This window comes from Notamacropus eugenii, chromosome 6, assembly GCF_028372415.1.
Source record: "Notamacropus eugenii isolate mMacEug1 chromosome 6, mMacEug1.pri_v2, whole genome shotgun sequence".
Classification (NCBI taxonomy): domain Eukaryota; kingdom Metazoa; phylum Chordata; class Mammalia; order Diprotodontia; family Macropodidae; genus Notamacropus; species Notamacropus eugenii.
This window is the reverse complement of record NC_092877.1, coordinates 112,761,718-112,780,927: the sequence shown is the minus strand read 5'-3', so window position 1 is coordinate 112,780,927 and position 19,210 is coordinate 112,761,718. Positions and strand designations below refer to the sequence as shown.

The window sequence follows — 19,210 nt, the reverse complement described above, 5'->3', positions numbered from 1 at the left end:
GGTTCTATTTAATTTAATAAGTATACATTATATACTAGTATAGCACCAATTCTTTGCTAGGCACCCTAAATCACACACACACACACACACACACACACCCATACACCCACCTACACACACACACATCCATACACACACATCCATACACACACACACACACACACACACACACACACACACACTAAACCACACTTCCTGCTCTTAAAGAGTCTCTTTGGGAAGATAAATCGAATACATGTGAAACCATTAGTTAGTAATAAATGACAGTATCTTATCAACTGCCAAAAAGAAAGAGAGAGAGAACGACAGAAAGAAAGAAAGAAAGAAAGAAAGAAAGAAAGAAAGAAAGAAAGACAAAAGGAAAGACAGAAAAAAAGGAAGGAAGGAAGGAAAGAAGGAAGAAAGGAAGGAAGGAAGGAAGGAAGGAAGGAAGGAAGGAAGGAAGGAAGGAAGGAAGGAAGGAAGGAAGGAAAAAGAAAGAAAGAGAAAGAAAGAAAAGGTTACAAAGTGTTATAGGAGTTGAAACAAAAAAAGATCAATGTTCCCTAAAAAGCTTCTTAGAGAAAGCTGGATTTGAGCTAGGTCTTGAAGAAAGAGACAGAGAAGGGACAGAGGAAGGAAAGGAAGCTAAGTCAAAGAATTTGTATTTAATACTAAAGGAATTGAAAAGTCTTAAAGGATATTAGAGTGGCCACTTGACATTGAATGGAAAGAAGTGACTGTTGCAAGGCAAGGCAGAATTATTTATGAAATCATTTGGAGGGGTTTGTCCTGCTTTGCTTTTGTTGGGGGGGAGGTGGGTAGAAATGTGTATTTTCTATGTTTGTATTCAAAATGAATTCGAATGGATTGAAATTTGGGAATTCGAAATCAGCTATAATACAGATTTGTGATAATGAGGTCTTAAGATCAGGGTGGGAAGAGAAAGTGGGGAAGGAGAGAGGATGAAGTGTGGGAGGAAAAACCTGGACTAGGAATCAGGATTTTTTCCTATTTCTCCTACTGTTACTGTGCACATGCACATCCCTCTATGCCTTCTTATGTAATATACAACTTCTAGATTAAAAAAAAAAACTACAAATATCATACATTTTAAATTTGGGTTTAAAAATGTGCTAATTGAAACATCACATTAGAAAATTATTCAAAAATAATTCTGTTGTGCAAAATAGTATTGCATAGTGATCAACATTCCTTGTTCTAAGCAAGTACGTTGATCGTTATAAATATTCGTAATAACAATGAAAACAATTGCAGTAATAAACATGAATGACCTAGATACCAATTCTCTAAAGGATACCTATTATTAGGTCCCAATATTAGAATAATATATGGTCAATCCAATGTAAAGCATAAGTAATTTTATTGCATATTTTAGCTGAGGAGTAAACAGCAAATTAAAACAGGTCTTTCTCTTTTCTAACACACCAACAAAGTTAAATGTAACTTGTAACCAATTAAACCAATTGAAAATATATTGCTACTTAAAAGCTTGAGCTAAACTCCATGGTAAAGACAAATGGATACAGTCTAAATCTGCTTTGTTATTTGCTTAGATGCTATTTATTACGGTTATATTTTATTATACAGTAGTAAAAAATTACAAGACAACATCCTGTGTTATTTCCCACTGGGATAAATGATACATATGTACTATTAAATCTCAACACTAGTACCAGCATGCCAGCCTACATTCCATTTGTGCCTTTATAATGTGTCAATAGACTGACGTTAATGCCTGCTGATGGTAAAGCTAGTCGAATTATAACCACTTAAATGTTACATAAAATATGTGACTTTATAAAAATATAGAACCTATCACCAACCCTAGAGATTGTACATACATCACACACACACACACACACAAACATACACACAGAGGTTATCACTGTGTGTAGTACAAAAACACACATATATATGTACATATATTTATACATATACATGTATGCATGTAAATGTAAAGCTTTTGGTTATTTTTATGTAAAGTAATTCTTTTCCAGGAAGTGGCAAAAATATAAACCAATTAATGGTTTAAGTTTTTTAAAAACATATTTTCCAATTTGAACATTAGAAAAGTTGTGAGTGCTTTCATTTATCAGCAGCATAGTCATCCCTCCAATATTTGTTGAAGGAACGAGTTGACATCAAAACTTAAATTGTTCAAAGGATTAGGCAAGGGAAGAATCAACCCTACTTCTCTCCTTTATCACTATCACTTATTATTTACTAGGCTTTTAGGAAATCCTAGATTTCATACAATTTTATAAAACTCTAACCACTGGAAATTTGTATTTGAGGCATGCAAGAGATGAACAATATAGAATATTTTCTAATTTTTCTGGCCTTTTTTCTATTCAGAGAATGAATATATTTTTCTTCTTTATTACTGTACTATGGCTTTCACAGACACACTTTGTCTTGTACTTTAATTTTTAAAATTTATTTTTCTTGTTTCTGAACCAAGATTTTTAACCATTCTATGATGGTAGCATGAAAGGTAGATTAGGTAACATTTAGTATAAAGAAGAACTTCGTTCCTATCCCACCTCTAATAGGTACTAGTTGTGTGTTGGTGTTTTTGAGTCATTTCTGTCATGTTTCACTCTTTAGAGTTTTCTTGTCAAAGATACCAGAATGGATTGCCATTTCCTTTTCCAGCTCATTTTATAGATGAAGAAACTGAAACAAACAGGCTTAAGAAACTTGCCTAGAGTCACAAAGTTAGTAAATGTTTGAGAACATATTGTGAAATCCATAAGTGGAGTCTTAATGACTCTAGACCTAGTATGCTATCTACTACTATGCCACCTAACTGCCTACTAGTTGTATACCATAGTCAAATTATTGAACCTCTCTGAGTTTCTAATTCTCTAAGTTAGAAACAAATTGTCATCTTCATTGGTGAAGAGTTCCCATACAGACATAATTGTAGATTCTAGATATTTTTTCCTTCCAATAGAATTTTTCAATAAGGGGACAGTACCAAGAGCCCCTGGAATTACATTTGTCATAAGATCAAGACTGAGCTTTGCATCCACTGCCAAGGTGTGCTCTAATGTTGTCTGCAATTCTTGGCCTGATTCAGCAATTGACTTCCTTGTGCTACCTTCAAAAGAATGGTAAGAAGACGCATCATCGTTATCATTATCTGTGCTTAGTACATTACAATCATTGTCCCGTTTGATCTTATAAGCAATCCTGGGAGGAAAGTTCTATTATTATCATTCCTATTTTACAGTTGAGGAAACTGAGGCAAACAGAAGTTAATTGACTTGCCCAGGGTCACACAGGTAGTACGTGTCTGAGGTAGGATTTTAACTCAGGTCTTCCTGACTTCAAGCAGTGTTCTATCTACTGTGCTGCCAACTCCAGTAAGGTCTAGTAGTAACATATATGTCTTTTCCTGTTGAAGGGTATATATATTTTCCCTACTTTTGAGTCCTACTATGTGGGCTAAAAGTAAATCATATAAAATGAATGTCTTTAGTGAATTCTTTAAAATGCATATACTATGTCTGGTTGGCTCACCTTTTTGTTGGTGGAGGGAGTTCTTGTTCATTTTTTAAAATATCCTTATTAAATATCTGGTCTCATTATTTCCTTTTCTAAATCCATGCTTTCAAGGATATGGATACTCCTGCCCCACTCCCACCCTCGAGTTGTCTTAAAGGGCTGTGATTGATTAAATCTCCATAGAGGAAAAAGGGAATGGGAAAAGAGAACAAAAATAAAAAGGCAGCTACGTGACTCAGTGGATAGAGTGCTAGTGAGAAAGTGAGAAAGACCTAAGTTCAAATCTGGCTTTAGATACTTAGTTGCGTGACTCCAGGCAAGTCACTTGGCCTCTCTCAGCTTCAGTTTGCTTATCTGTAAAATGAGGACAAAAACAGCTCCTACCTCCCAGATTTGTCGTGAGGATCAGCATGTAATGAGCTTTGCAAACCTTAAAGCATCATCCAGGTCTGGAGTCAGGAAGACCTAAATTCAAATCTAGTGTCAGATGCCAGCTGTGTGGTTCTGGACAAGTTACTTTAATTCTGCTTCCATCTGTAAAATGAAGACAATAAATAATTCCAGGGCTTTTTTTGTAAGGATCAAATGAGACATCTGTAAAGCACTTAGCACAGCACTTGGCACATAGCAGCTACTATAAAAATGATGAGGATGTAAATTTTCAATTACCATATTATACTGACATTTTTATTATTCTACTTTTATAATGTACATTTCTTTTATATGTGGATGTCTCATTTTCCCCATGAGAATAGCAACTCCCAGAGGTTAACACCACATCTTGGATTTCTTTTGTATTATCTGACATAGTAACATTGATATACATGCTAAATACTCAATAAATGTTGGCTAAATGATGAATTCACAACATATGCCCACAATATCAGTGAATCAGTGTGGTTTGTGTAGGTGGTAGTCAATGCTGAATATTAAGATGGTTAAGTAAAACATGTTTATGGAAAAAAGAAGGGAAAAGAAACATTTAGCTCAATAGTACTAGCTTTAAGCTACTCTAGTTGAAAGCTGGGTACCTTGTGAATTTGCCTTAACTCTTTCAAGTCACCAGGGAAATATTGAGCAAGATTCTACTTCAGTATTCAATTTTAAAATTAGATCTTAAAATAAATAAAAGAAAGCTTCCCCCTAAGTCTTAAAGGCTACCCCTTTTGAGACTGTTCAATTAAATACAATGGTTTATGTTATAGGATCTTACCCAAAAGATTTTAAAATAAAATTTTCATCAAAATATCATCTGGGGTATATGATAAAGGAATTGCCAGTAGGATTACATGGAGAGCCTGTTATTTATTTATAAAAAGAAACCAGAAAGTCTGCTCCTGCTCTGGGGACGTATGAGACAGACATAGATCTAGTTAAAATTGCATTGGAAAGTTCGAGCGACAGGGGCTCAAGAAAACACATTTTTAGGAAAAGAGCTGGGGAAGTCTGCATTACGCTGTTCATGACACTCAAGCTAGACCTGCTGCTTTTTCCAATGACTGCAACATCTAAGTGGCCATTTCAGTAATGTGGACACAACATCCCATAGAAAGTTCTGGAAAGAATATCTGTCTAAATACTTTGCACTCCTGCCCTTTATATCAATATTATAAAGCTTAAAGCCAGAGAAGTTAAATATTATCCAAGTATTATCCATGTGATCCATATGGGATCCATATTTAAATGCTTATTCCCTTTGCACAATATATAGGGATTTGGGGTTCCCATTGGGATACTATACCTTACAAGTTGCAAAACAAATTAACAATGGAATATGTGGTCATGCCTGAAGGGAATATAGTTAGTTTTCTTACAAAAGATAACCCACATCACACATCAATTTTGAAAATAGATTTTCATGTTTTGTGCTTTAAGTTGAATGGATGTGTGTTTTTAATATAATCAGAATACAAGAAGATCTTTATATCACAGCTCATATAATTGTGTGACGTGGATGTATTTGTACAACTCCACTCATTTTAGAAGCAGCCTTCCTGAATAAAGGGCATTTTTCTCAACTTTTATGGTCACATCTGTTTTATACTTTTATATTTCCAATAAAAGAGCAAAACTTGTGGTGTTTCTTAAACTATATTGTAACATCCCAATTCATAAAACAACTTTTAATTTAGCTACTATGGGTATTAAAAAACCATACAACTTGGTGGACAAATCTTCATTTCAGAATACAAAAATTGACTGCACTACATTATTCAAGAATTCCTTGGTTAGTCTAGTCATCTGCTTTCTTGTAAACCACTCAAAATACATTTTAGAAAGACAAGACTATCCTATCTGAAAAGATGTTCAATGAAAATTTGAATTAAAATGCACTTAGAAGTTTACAGAATATTATGAATGAAACAGAAACAGGTAATTTAAAAATACACATGGCCTATACTCTCAAGGAATTTATAATTTCACATTGCATCAGTGCCCCATTCTTGTTCTTAACTTCTCAAGGATTTATCCTTTCATCTAACCTAAATCCTCTAATTCTCTAGCTAAATTTTTTTTCATTTCTTTTTTCTGATATGAAGATTATAGTCAGCATGGTTTTTCTTATACTTAGTGTTGCTTTTCCCCCTTTGAGATTCAATATTCTCAGTTGCTTGACAATTTTCTCATAGATCTTATTTTTTGATATTTCAATCATTTTTGAGAATCTAATCTCTACATCCAGATACTTTCTGTTCTCTAAGTAATGGGGTTCAGAAGTGGTCAAGGGTATGCTAGAAAAGAAGTGTGTATAGTCGGATTAGAAAGCTCTTGGACTTTTTAGTTTTGTCTCCGTATTGAGAATACCAGAATGCCTCAGGAAACAGAGAAAAATGCAAAATGGCCAGGGACATTGTGGAGCTCAAGTGAAATATCAGATGTAAAACATTTTGGAAACCTTAAGGCACTATTCAAATGATTGCTGACCTCCTCCTCCTATTCCCTCTCATCATCATTATCATTTACCTAGAGTCCCCAGGCCTCCACTCTGGCAATGCCTTCATTCGTAGAGCCTTATACCCCATGCCTGCCTAGCTCAAGCAATTTGTGTAGAATAATGCAGGTCTATGCTGATAAATGTTTAACAAGCTAGGAGGGGGGAGGAGGTAGTAAGAATGAATGTACATACTAACTTAATCTGTACTATTAACACTTTCTTAAGTCTAGACAAGCAATATAAAAATAAACCAAACTCTTAGAGTCAGTTAGAGCTGTCTCCAGCACACCCCTGATAAAAGCCCTCAATCCTCTCTAGCTACGTTTTGTTTCTGAGTAGGGTGGCAGAAAAGAGGTAAGGATGCTAATCAATCCATTATGGCATTTAGCATTTAGCAACAAGCATTTAGCAACTTTTTGCTTTCCACCAAACATTGTACTGTTAGGAATATAAGGAAAAGCAAAAAACAGAGTTCTTGCCCTCAAGAAACTCACATTCTAATGCAGGAGGCAACATATAAAAATCTAGGTGCTTTTAAAAAATAAACTGAGTAGACTGATAATATTGAATAGATAATCTTAGCAGTGTATGAGCAGGGATGGGAGTGGGAAAAGCTCTTTTAAATATGTAGGTCTGGACCAGTCCTGAAAGAATCCTGGGAATGCAGAAGGAAGTGAGGAGGAGGAAGAACATTCTGGGCATAAAGGATGCCACTGCAAAGGCATGGATATCAGGAGAGAGAGTGTAGTGTGTAAGGAACTGCTGAATTTTAGATTACATAGAGAAGAGTAAAATATATTGACTACAAATGGTAGGGGATTTTATATTCAATCCAGGAGATAGCAGGGAGCCACTGAAACCTGTTGAATGACTTGGTCAGATCTGCTCTTAGCATTTCAGCAGTAAGTGGAAGATGCAAAGGAGCAGGCAGAGATACCAATTTTAAAAATTCCTGAAATAGTATCACACCATGTGTCGAATATCTACAAACCTTACTTTGAACATCTCTAAATTTGACTAAATACAATGACCACTAAGGGGAAAGATTGCTGACAGATTATTTATTTCAACCTTGCCCTTCTTACCACAAACAAAACTAGAAAAAAAGAAGGAAACTGTAGATATATAAAAGCATGATTGACAAGTGCTTCTTGAAAATGCGAAGAAAGAGCAGGAGGAATGGGGTTTTTTTATTTTATTCCAAGAGGTAATAAGAAACATTATTCATGGGATATTTGGTAGTATTTATCAGTATCTGCAAAAATAAATAAATACATAAAACAAAGAATCATGAGAATAAATAAGGGTAACTTGCGCATCAGCACTGTGTGTTAGAAATGAAAAGGTAGCAAAACTACATGAAGAACTTGCTAAGACCCTTCTTTGATCTTGTGGACTAGGCCTTTGAGGAATGTCTGAAAGTTTAAAATTGAAAAACAGAGAGAGAGAATAGTAGAGCACCTCACAAAAGGTAGTTAACAAAAGGCAGTTAGTTTAATAACAGCACAGAAAGAAAATTCAGCAAAGATATAAGATTTAAGCAGTTGAGTGTAGCTCTCCAGCCTTGTGCTGTGGTGTTGCGCTAATCAGAAGTGTTTGTCAAGCCCAAGGCATTCCTGATTCCTCTTGCCCTGGCTAAGCTACCATGATACTGTTAATGACTTGAGACTTATTCCCAATTAAGTCTCCAGAATGGTTTTATTACCTCATAAGGAAAAAACTACCCTCTTCTATACTGAATATATGTTACTGCTTTGTATCTCCATTTAGTGACTTCATTGTAAAGATGTAGAAATGTAAGGATGAGAAACAAAGGATAACATGGCTCAGAAAGCAAGAATGAGAATGGCTGCACATTTCTAGATTGCACAGATACCATTGCCTTTCTATAATTAACACTTCTTTGGAGAGAGGCACTATTTCACAACATACATATACACACATACACACAGAAATAGGTATTATTTTAACATACAAGAAAAGATCTTGTATTAATATGATAGATATTCAAGAATCAGCTTTCTTTGTATAGTCAGATCATCTATTTATCAGAAATAAGACCAGAATGAGTAAAAAAACAAGAGAATATAAGAAATGTGTACAACATACATTTAAAAGAGTAAAACTGAACTATTTAGACAAGTAATTTACAATTCAAAATGGATAACAGAAATGATATTAACGCTGCTTATAATTTTATTCAAAGATTTAATAAATACAAATTGTCTCAATAAGGAGACCAAAGGAGTCCCCAAAATGCCTTAATCAGCAACCATCTGACTTATTTGACAAATAGAAAGAGACACCTTGTCAAAGACAAAACTAAATCAGAATATAAATTCATTTATAAATTATGAGAGAGAGGATGATAGGACATTTTTGAGCAGTACCATCTAATAAAACAGAGATAAGTAGTTAAGGGTAAAACTGGTTTCAAGAAACACTGGCAAAACATCTAAGTGTAAAAGAATGAACAAAGTCAACCCAAAGGGTAAAAATAGAAAGAAGATAATAAAATGAAGACAAATGGAAAAGACTGGGAAAAAGTATTTTAACAACCTAATTTCTCCATCAAGGTCAATGGAACCTTAATATCACAGTAGTAGATACAGAAATGGCACCAAAGATAACAAACATGGGAAAAGCAGTCAAACTGGGCTGAATACATAGAGAAGAACCTTCCTCACACTGGTATTAAGCTTTTGAGGAATAGATATACAAGGTATTTGAAGGAGAAGGAGATACCAAAGCAATGCAGGAAGAAAATAAAATATGGCTCATTATACTGAAAGAAAAACATAACAAAAAAATCAACAACTATATAGTTATGAATACCTGTGTCTATTTAGTCACCTGTACAGATCCTTCATGAGAAACACCTGTACACTGATTAGAGACTTCCTATCTATACAAGGACATTAGCAGAAAACAAGTATTTGCAAGCAACATTCAGTAGTGGATAAAAACTTTATCACATTACAATTCACTGAAAGATGTAGAAAATAGATGATAGATGGACGGACGGACAGACAGACGGACGGACAGACAGACAGAGAGACAGATGATAGATAGATAGATAGATAGATAGATAGATAGATAGATAGATAGATAGATAGAATTCCACTGTGTTTTTGGAGTAATTATAAAATAACATTTAACTCAGTAATCTTTTTCATCTAAGATGTCTCCCAATAATATATTGAACTCAACCAAGATTCCTTGAGAGAGTTAACAAAAATTACTCTATTTAACAACCTTCTGATGATAAACACCAGATGAGGCATAGAAATGGAAAGGTCTATGCTTGCCAAAGTACTTGCCACTATGATAGAAGATCTAATGCTGAGTCCCAGTTGGAGGGAAATGGTGCAGGTCTTTCATATGATTCTATCTGTGGATTACATTGTACTGATTACATAAAGCCCTGGAACACTGCAGAACTTTCTGAGAGAGAATTGTAATTACCAAAAAATATTTAGCCTGACAATCCACATAGGAAAGATTAAACAGATAAAGAATGTCTATTGCCAGTTAACAACATGCATATGGAAAACAAGGTATATAGCATGAGCATCAATATATACATTTGGGACAGACAGTACAGGTAGATGAGTTAAGCACAGAATTCAAAAGGAGGGAGGGAACAGACTGCATTGCCTTCTGGAAATTGCAAAGCTTTTTAATGATGTCGAGCTTCTGCAGAGCTGCCATGCATGGAAAACAAACAACTCTAAAAAGTCAGAAGTGACTTTCACACTAAGGCAATCAAGAGGTGAACAGGCTGCACATATATTCATTGGGGGTATTTCAAAGAAGAGCAGGAGTAAAATATATCACCAGGGAACTGTAGTATATGAAGAAAAGACGAAGTTATGAGTTGGTAAAGGATGACAGTCATCCAGGATGCTCGCACTGCTACCTTTATCATATCAGGAGAAAGAGCTCAAGTATGCTGGATGCACTGTCTGTAGCAAAATCTTGGAAGGACATGGCCAGAGAGTCAAAAAACATATGCTGGCATAAATTGATTTGAAGTTGAGCCATTAGAGGGAAATTCCAAGTCAATCAGAACAGATTCATTTGACTATTCATAACTCCTAACATAGTACCTTACTTAACTTTTGTCTCCATTTCTAAAGGGAATGTTCTTGAAGAGCAAGGACTAGCCCTTACTTACCCAACTTGCTCTGCTTCTTGCAAAAAAAACATTTCACCTAGTAGGGGATCAATAAGCATTTGCTGAATTGGTTCTCAATTTAACTTTTCAGGTTTACTTATACTGTTACGTTTTAAAGAATATTATTTTTATGGATATAAGTAATGACACCCTGTAGTCTTTAAAGTATTAAAAATAAGAATCATTCAGAGAGCAATAGAGAGGTTCATGATGGTTGTGAGATAGCTTTGACACATATAACAAATAAGAAATTTATGAAGTGCTAGAATACAAGGTGTTAACAAGGAGATGTTTGATAGAAAAATAATATAGGCTGTCCCTGAGTAAAAGTGAAGGAAAACCATTAGACAGACAGCCCATTTGTTCCACTGGTACCTTCAGGATGTAAGAGAAAATCAGAAAGGCCCCCAGCAAGTTAGATTGGCCCCATGTACTGAACTTCTGAAAAAGACGTCAGACAACAAATTTGAAAAGGATGGACATTTCAAGGATGTGCACTGATAGTTACAGATTCATTTGAGTATCTAAGCAATCAGGCCTAAGACTTATTAGTTTCATTCTGTAGGAAAAAGAAAGTGCTTATCTTGAAAAAAAATTAAGTGGTTCCCATTATTCAGTTCATTAATTCAAAACACCTTGTGAATATCCTTCTATCCATTTTGAAAGTGGAAAAAAAAATCTATGAATTGCCACATAGTAGGCATATAATAAATGTGTATTCACTTATTCCCATTTATGGAAAATTTTGCTATTTTACTTATCTTTAACATGCCACGTGTAATGTTTATGAATCAATATGGCATATACACACATGTATATGTAAACATATGTATATGTACTTACATGTGTATATATGTGTGCATACACATGCACACATATGAGAAACCACAAAAGCTAATTTATTTGGCAGAAGACTAACACTGCTTTTTTTTCCTGATCAACATTAAAAAAATAAATTTCAGACTCTCTAATGACAATAGATAATGAACTGGGTAGTTGAGTGCAGGATTGAAAATAAACTCCATTTTAATTGACTAATCTAATCATGTTTGCACATTAAATGTGATCAACACGTTACTGCAAAAAATATATACAAGACTGTGTTTTGCCAGTCAAATGCACCAGCAAATTGCTGAATAGTGGCAAATGGCACGAATGACCAGGCATCCTGGTATTTTCCTATCCCTCTTGCCTTTCACCATCTACCCCTCCCCACCAAAGTATTAGTCTGTCATCTGATCACATCCATCATATGAAAAGTTCAACCTCTCTACAGCAGGATGTTTTGGTTATGGTTATTTTAGCTAGTTATTACAACATATCTTCCTCCTCTCTATGAAAAACAAAAGCCTACATTTGCAAGACATTTTGTTTATGTTGACTAACTGAAAGAACAACTTCAGAGTTTATTTTCAAATCCAAAATGGAACTAAGCTACAGAATGTGGGACAAAATTAGATGCAACTTTTTTAAACAGCAAAAACCTAGGTAAACTCTACCTAAATTATTTGGAATAGATAAAACTGAGTTTCCTTCACTAAAGTGTTAAAGACAACACATGAAGAAGTAGAAATCTCCAAATAGCAGTGTTGAAATGAGAAACGTGACTAGTAACCACATGTGATGCTTCGTAATTAGTAACTATTCCATATTTTTTTTTCACTTTCAGAGTATATTCAATCTAAACCTTAGAAGCTTCTTGGAAAATGTGGAGCTTTTTTTTGCTTTAGCAAAAAAAAAAGTTTGTTTCTTAATGATGTATCCATACTCAGTGATTTTGCTAAGGTCCTAAATACTTTAAAAAGGAAATGCTAAAATCCCTATTATTTCTTCGTTTAGACTTAAGTGTAATCCATGGAAATATTTTTTATCATACACTAATGGGAATATCAGTTGAAAAACAGTCTAAGTAAATAATGGTAAGGCTTTTAAAAAATATTTTTCTATATTATGGAGAAAAAGGAGGATGGTTATTTCTATTAACAAAGAAAGAACAAATAAAGAAAGTCTGAAGGATATTACCAACCCTTTACATGTGCCAGACCATACTGATTACATTCCATGAAAGAGTATCTAAAAATGTTCTTCAATCAGTCAACAAAAAATATGCTATTAGTTGCTAATAATCCATTACTCAGAAATTCAAAAATAAAATTCTAGCTTTTGTATTACTCTTGGTAAAGCATCTCTTTACTCTTTTTTAGTATAATATATTCAGCCCTCCCTCACTCAAAACAAAGTCAAGTGCAAGTCATGTCATTATTTCTGATGGCATGGTCTTCTTTGGCAATGAAGGATGAACACACACATAATATATTCAAATATTCCAACAGAAAATATGGATGATAGTCAACTTTTCTAACCAAAAAGTCTCATCAGAATCATTCGTTCTTATTTGGGATAGAAAAATACATTGCATGGAAGCTCTAATACTAACATGTGACTTGCAGAGCATGCACAGTTTACAAAGCACTCTCCTGTACTTTTAGCTTATTAGATTCTCTAAATAGCACTATGAAGTCAGGAAACTGAGGCCAGTGATTTGTCCAACTTTACATGGCCATTAAGGGATACAGTTAAGACTAGTCTTCTGAGACAAATACAAGGCTTATTTGTGAAGACTTTTGGGCAAGTACTAAGAAAAAAAGAATTAAGTAACTCAACTTGGTAAGGGGGAAATGGAAAAAAAAAGGCAGCCACCTGTAGGTAGTGAAATTTTCCAAATGTGTCCTACATAATATTTTTATTTTAATGATAAGTTTTAATCTTTATGTGAAGTACATATACCAATAAAGTGTTATAACCTTAGCACATGGACTTACAGCTAGCCACCAGTAACCTAAAATCCAATAGCCAATCTCTAGGTCTATAGTCAGAAACAAGATTCTCATCACAGGATACAGGATAAGATCATATGATTCCTATGGAAGCATAATTTCCCAGTGTCCTATGTCAAATTATTATCACAATTCTTTATGAGTTAAATAAGAGAAGTCATTTAAGATAGAACCCAGACTCAGTGTGTTTCTAAAGCTGCTTTCCCAAGCCCTGAAAGATGTTTATAAAACATACATGATGGAATGTTGACTCAGAAGAAGTTCATGACTGGTGCTATGACTTTCATTTGGTTGCTTCAAAACTACTGGTGGCTTTGGAGACCTTATATTCATATTGTTCCTGTAGGTCAGCTGTAGCAAATTGAAGAAAGGAGATTTTATCAAGTGTGATAGTAATTTAGATAGGAAATAATTTAACCAAAAAAAAAAACCCCACTCACTATGAAAGGACAGATTTATTTGATTGTCAGAATTTTTATAGTTAATGAAATACCTAACAATGTGGAAGAGCCATGAATTACCAAGGTGTTTAAATTCACTGTTATATCTAACATATTTCATACTTTAGATGAGGCTTTTCCACACATTCACAGGTTTTCCCCATAATGCTAATTTACTTTCAAATATTAAATAATTTTAATAACTCCTTATAAAAATTTAATTTGATAGCTGCGCTTTAGGAAAGAATTCAAATTCACTTTATATTCTTTAGCCAGTACATCTAATCTAGTACGACTACTAGTGTCCTTAAACAGCCTCTGATTTTTCAACAAAGCTCATTGATGACCATGTTTTGGGATAGAAATAAGTAGGTATTTGAGAGACAGAACTTGTTATTTAAAGACTCAATTTTACAGTAAATAACAACAAAATATGTTTATAATTTAATATTCAAGTGCTAATTATGTATATGCAGTGTGGTATGCTAGGAACTATGGGCATCAAAAATTTATAATGTACTCTTATAGAATTTATAATATAATCTAGCAAGCATTTCCCATACCCAGACTATGCACCAGGCCCTGTGCTAAGTGCTGGGATTACAATGACAATACAAGAACCTTGCCTGTCTTCAAAGAGATTACATTAAAAGCGGAAGCTGTGGTGGGGGAATGCAACATTTAAACAGATATTGATATAAATTGGCACATAATCTGAGTCTTCTAAGAAGTGGACAAGAGAAGAAGGTATATTCCAGTCATATGGAGGGAGCCTATGCAAAAGACCAAGGGAGAGATGCCAAATTTGGAGAACGCAAGGAGACCAGTTTTGATATGATATAGTTATTAAAAGGGGAAGGATCGGAAAGAAAATTGTTAAGGGATGATACAGTCAAATGGGGAAGTGTTTTACACGTTAAGCTAAGAAATGTTTGCTTTTTCATAGAGAAAGAGGGAGCCACTGTAGATTCATGAGGAAGGGGAGTGATCTGGTCAAATGATACTTGACAAAATTTATTATGGCAACCATGTGGACTATGGATTTGAGAGGAAGAGAAAATGAAAGCTGACATCAGGACAATGTTGCTGTAAGTGAAGGGAAAAATGATGAGAACCTTGTCTAGGATGACAACCATGTAGACAGAAAGAAAGACAGATGAGAAAGAAGTGGATATAGAATCAACAAAACTTTTCAACTTATTAGATGTTAGGAATAGGGAGAATGATATTAGTGCATGAGGTAGAAAAAAAGGCAAACATAATGCTGTGGTTGTAGATTTGAATAATGGAAGGATGTAATTGTCTTCAAAAGAAATAAGGATTTAGGGATACAGTCAATTTGAGATGCCTGTAACATATACAATGGGAGATGTGTAAAGTTAATTGTTAATCAGGAGCAGGGGCAGGGGTGGTGTAGGTAAATAGATAGACTAGGGAAGAATACATAAATCTAGCAGTCTGTGTAAAGATGATAATTGAATCGCTAGGAGCTTACAAGACCCCTAAAAAGGTGTAGAGGGAGAAAAGGAAGATGACAGGTCCACAGATAGATATACTATAAAGCAGAATATCATAAATCCCACAAGATGAGTACCAAAGTGCTCTGGATCAGGGGGTTTTTTTTGTCTTTCTTAATATCCTCACAAAATCTGAATTTGGAATAATAATTTAAGGTTTTGCTCCTGTTAAAAAATTCTGAGAAACATTCTATTTCTTATTACACTGAAACATCTCAATTTGTGTGATACACATGGAGTTAATCATAATTTCAATCAAAATTAATAGAAACCCAATGTCCATCTTATAACAAAATGAATTTACTCACATATTTTTAAATCAAAACACTATCTTTTTAGTTATAGTTGGCCAAAATAATGTTAATCCAAATATCAGTCTAAGAGAATCAATAGTGTAGTAGATAGAGAGACATTCTTAGAGTCAGGAAGACAACGGTTCACGTCTTGCCACTGACACATAATCTTGTGGACAGTTACATCACTTCTTATTGCCCCCAATAAATTCTAACAGACAGGCTGGAGAACCATAATACTTGGTACTTCTATACCAATGAGCTCCATATGATGGAGAGTACTTCCTCATCAGTGAGCTTCTCACACTTAGGAAAACATAGCTAAAAATCAGAACACTATTTGCTCTCTCTTCTCCCTAAAAACACCTGACTTTACTGTTTTTTAAAGACCCTGCTCTTTCCTTATTCTCTAACTGCCTTTTTGGTTATGCCCTCTTCTTCTCCTTTAGTGGACTATCAATCAATCAGTCATGTTCCTTTTCCTAAGATTAAGACTACATCTGGATTTTGTTCCAGATTCCCTTCCCATCTTTTCTTTCTCTCTCTCTCTCTCCTCAATTCCCACAGACAGAGCTGTTATCTGCATGTAGGTAACTGTCTCATCTTCATGTCCAGCCCCTATATCTTTCTTAGTCCCCAGTTCCATATCACCATTTTGATATCTGGTAGACACGTCAAACTCATTACCTTTCCTCCTAAATGCTCTCCTACTCATAACATCTCAGTTTCTACAAGGAAAACATCACCTTTCCAATCAATCAAATTCTCACACATAACTTTTCATTCTCACTGACCCTAAGTTGCCTGGTCTTATAGATTGTACTTCCCATATATTTCACCTCTACTGCTTCTCTGCACTCATACAGTTACCTCCTTAGATTAGACCATCATCTCCCCTCTTCTGGTCTACTGAAAATTCAATAGGGATATTTGCCTCTAGGATAACTTACAAACACCTCTGACTTTTAAAACTCTTGACAATCTGGCTCCAGTGTTCTTTTCAAAGCTAATTAAACATAACTTTCCTCCACACATTTTTAGTTCCAGTCAAACTGGAACTGGAACTACTACTTATATACACAACATTCAGTCTCCAGCCTCTCCACATTTGCACAAGCTTCTGAATTCCTAGGATGTACTCCCTCTTCACCTCTCTTTAAAACCCTCACCTTCTTTCAGAGCTCAATTATCACCAATGTGGAATTTGCCTCTGATTCTGTATCAAATGCAAGTAAAGGCCTCTTTGTTTGATAGTTTTGTAATGTGTATATTAGAATATAGTACAAGAGAATACAACATTATAATGTGAGTGTAATATAATATAATAGATTACATGTTATAGATAAGATATACCCTATGTAATAATATATGTATCATACATATATATGAATATATGAATACACATATTCTGAATTCCATTACAGGAAAAAGGGAGTTTGCTTTAGTGGTAAGAGAATAATGTGATAGATAGGAAGGTAGTTGTCACCTATTTAATAGCAAAGAACTGGTTGGTTGTCCATTCTCTAGGAGGACCAAAATGGCATCACTATGATAAAGTCAAGTTTCAATGCATCCAACTGTAGCTGATCAGACCAAAATCGATTCAGAATGCTCTATCACAGATCAGGCACAAATAGTCCATACGAACCTCTGGGTGGCTACTCTAAATCTGCTCATCCTGATCTTTCTTTGAACTGTTTCAATTCTGCTTTACTCATACAGCACAGCACCTCCTCTGATGTGGGCATGCCATGCTGAGCAGTTCTGTGCCACTGTCTCCCATGTCACACACTCAATTCCAAAGTTCTTGAGACACACTTTGAGACTGTCCTTGTATTGACATTTGTGTGTGTGTGTGTGTGTGTGTGTGTGTGTGTGTTTCGACCACAGAGTGGGATTCCCTGGCTACTGTGGTAATCACACCAGGGTTGGGTAAACAGAAAATTTTAGGACACCATTTCTAACCCTTTCCTCACACCAGGAGGTGAACAGTGTGAACCTTAAAAGGCTGCTCAGACACCCAGGGTGCTGCTAAGTCCCAGCTGCTTTCAGCGAGGAACCACCCTATGTCCTGGGCAACCTGTGTGTAGGATTGTGATTACAGCTCCCATGTATCTACACCTGCTGCTTCATCACTTGCCTGCATCCACAGGACTTTGAGATAGGTATAATAATAAAATGGTATGGGCGATGTCTTTTGATTTGTGCATAAATTGAATTTAAGTAAGGCAGACTTGCATGGAGTCATCACCCTCACTCTCTCCTCCAGAGAATACCACAGTTCAGTGGCAGATCAGAATCAAGATGACTGGGGATGAGTCACAATGCAGTGAAAGACCTTGGTGTCTTCGATGTCTAATCAAGCTCTAAGTGCTCCACAGTGTCTGCTTCAGCTGCCTTCATGACCATTGGAACAAATTGTTCTCATCTTCCCATTGCACCAAGGGAAGTCTTCACATGCTTAGAGTAGACACTGCCCCTAACTCACTAATGGGTTTGAGACCCCTTGATTACTCTCAAACTGGTTTAGCCCATCTGCCAAAACGGTTTACCAGGGTGTGGCTGCTGCTCATGCTACAACTTCTTGAAGCCAAAGGTGAGAGTTGAGTAGAACATGTGGACACCAAAGGTGAAAAGACCCCTGAAAAGAACTTGGCAGACATCATACCAGAGGTACCAGTCTTCCCTGAACACACCCTACACAGCAAAAAACTAGAAACTAATTAGATGCCAATTAATTTGGGAATTGTTAAACAAGTGGTGGTACATGAAAGAAATAAAATATTATTCCCCTCTAAGAAACGATGAATACAGAAAAGCATGGGAAATATTTTTAGTGAACTGATGAAAAGTGAAGTAAAGAGAACCAGGAAAACAATACAGTCAATCATCACTTCAGTAGAGGTAAGGTTCCTAGAAAATGCTGTGAAAATAAAAAATACAAATGTTGATGCATTGAGCTCATGGGAAACGGGGTGAGATTCCAGTAAAGACCCAAAACACGAACTTTCTCTAGAAATTGCTGACAATACACTTTTATGAATTCAATTCTTTATAATAAAATATCAGTTGTGATCATATATACTTTTTGTAACAGTAATCACAAAATAAACTGTACAATGCTATATACAAAATTAAATTGGTAACATGCAAAAACACTTTTTCTCACTAGTAATTCCCTAGAATTTTGTGACTTTTTACGCTAACATTTAAATTTTTAAAAAGTGATTTCAGACAATATTTACTTTTCATAACAACACATAGTACTTTAGAGTACTGTACAATAGATATAAATCTTAAAATTATATGTGTATTTGATTTTATTCTGAATTTAAATAAACATTTTCATAACACATTTAATAGAAAAAAAAGATCATTGTCCACAAAATTGCAAACCTATTATATACAACTTGCCACTCCTTTTAGAGATATAAAATTTTCATGTAGCTTTCTCCACCCCCACCCCGCTTTTGTCTCCCCATTCCCCTGCCCTAGAGA

General features: G+C 35.0%; 1 protein-coding gene across 7 annotated transcripts in view; it reads right to left on the bottom strand.

The window, feature by feature from the left end:
* Positions 1-19,210, bottom strand: part of ADGRL3 (adhesion G protein-coupled receptor L3) — a 941,368-nt gene that overhangs the window by 747,865 nt on the left and 174,293 nt on the right. Inside the window, exon 2 of one of the 7 annotated variants that reach the window (XM_072620867.1) lies at positions 3,898-4,047. The exons of the other annotated variants lie outside the window; for them this stretch is intronic. The gene's annotated coding sequence lies outside the window, so the exon portion shown is untranslated. The remainder of the gene's footprint in view (positions 1-3,897; positions 4,048-19,210) is intronic. 7 annotated transcript variants of the gene reach the window in all.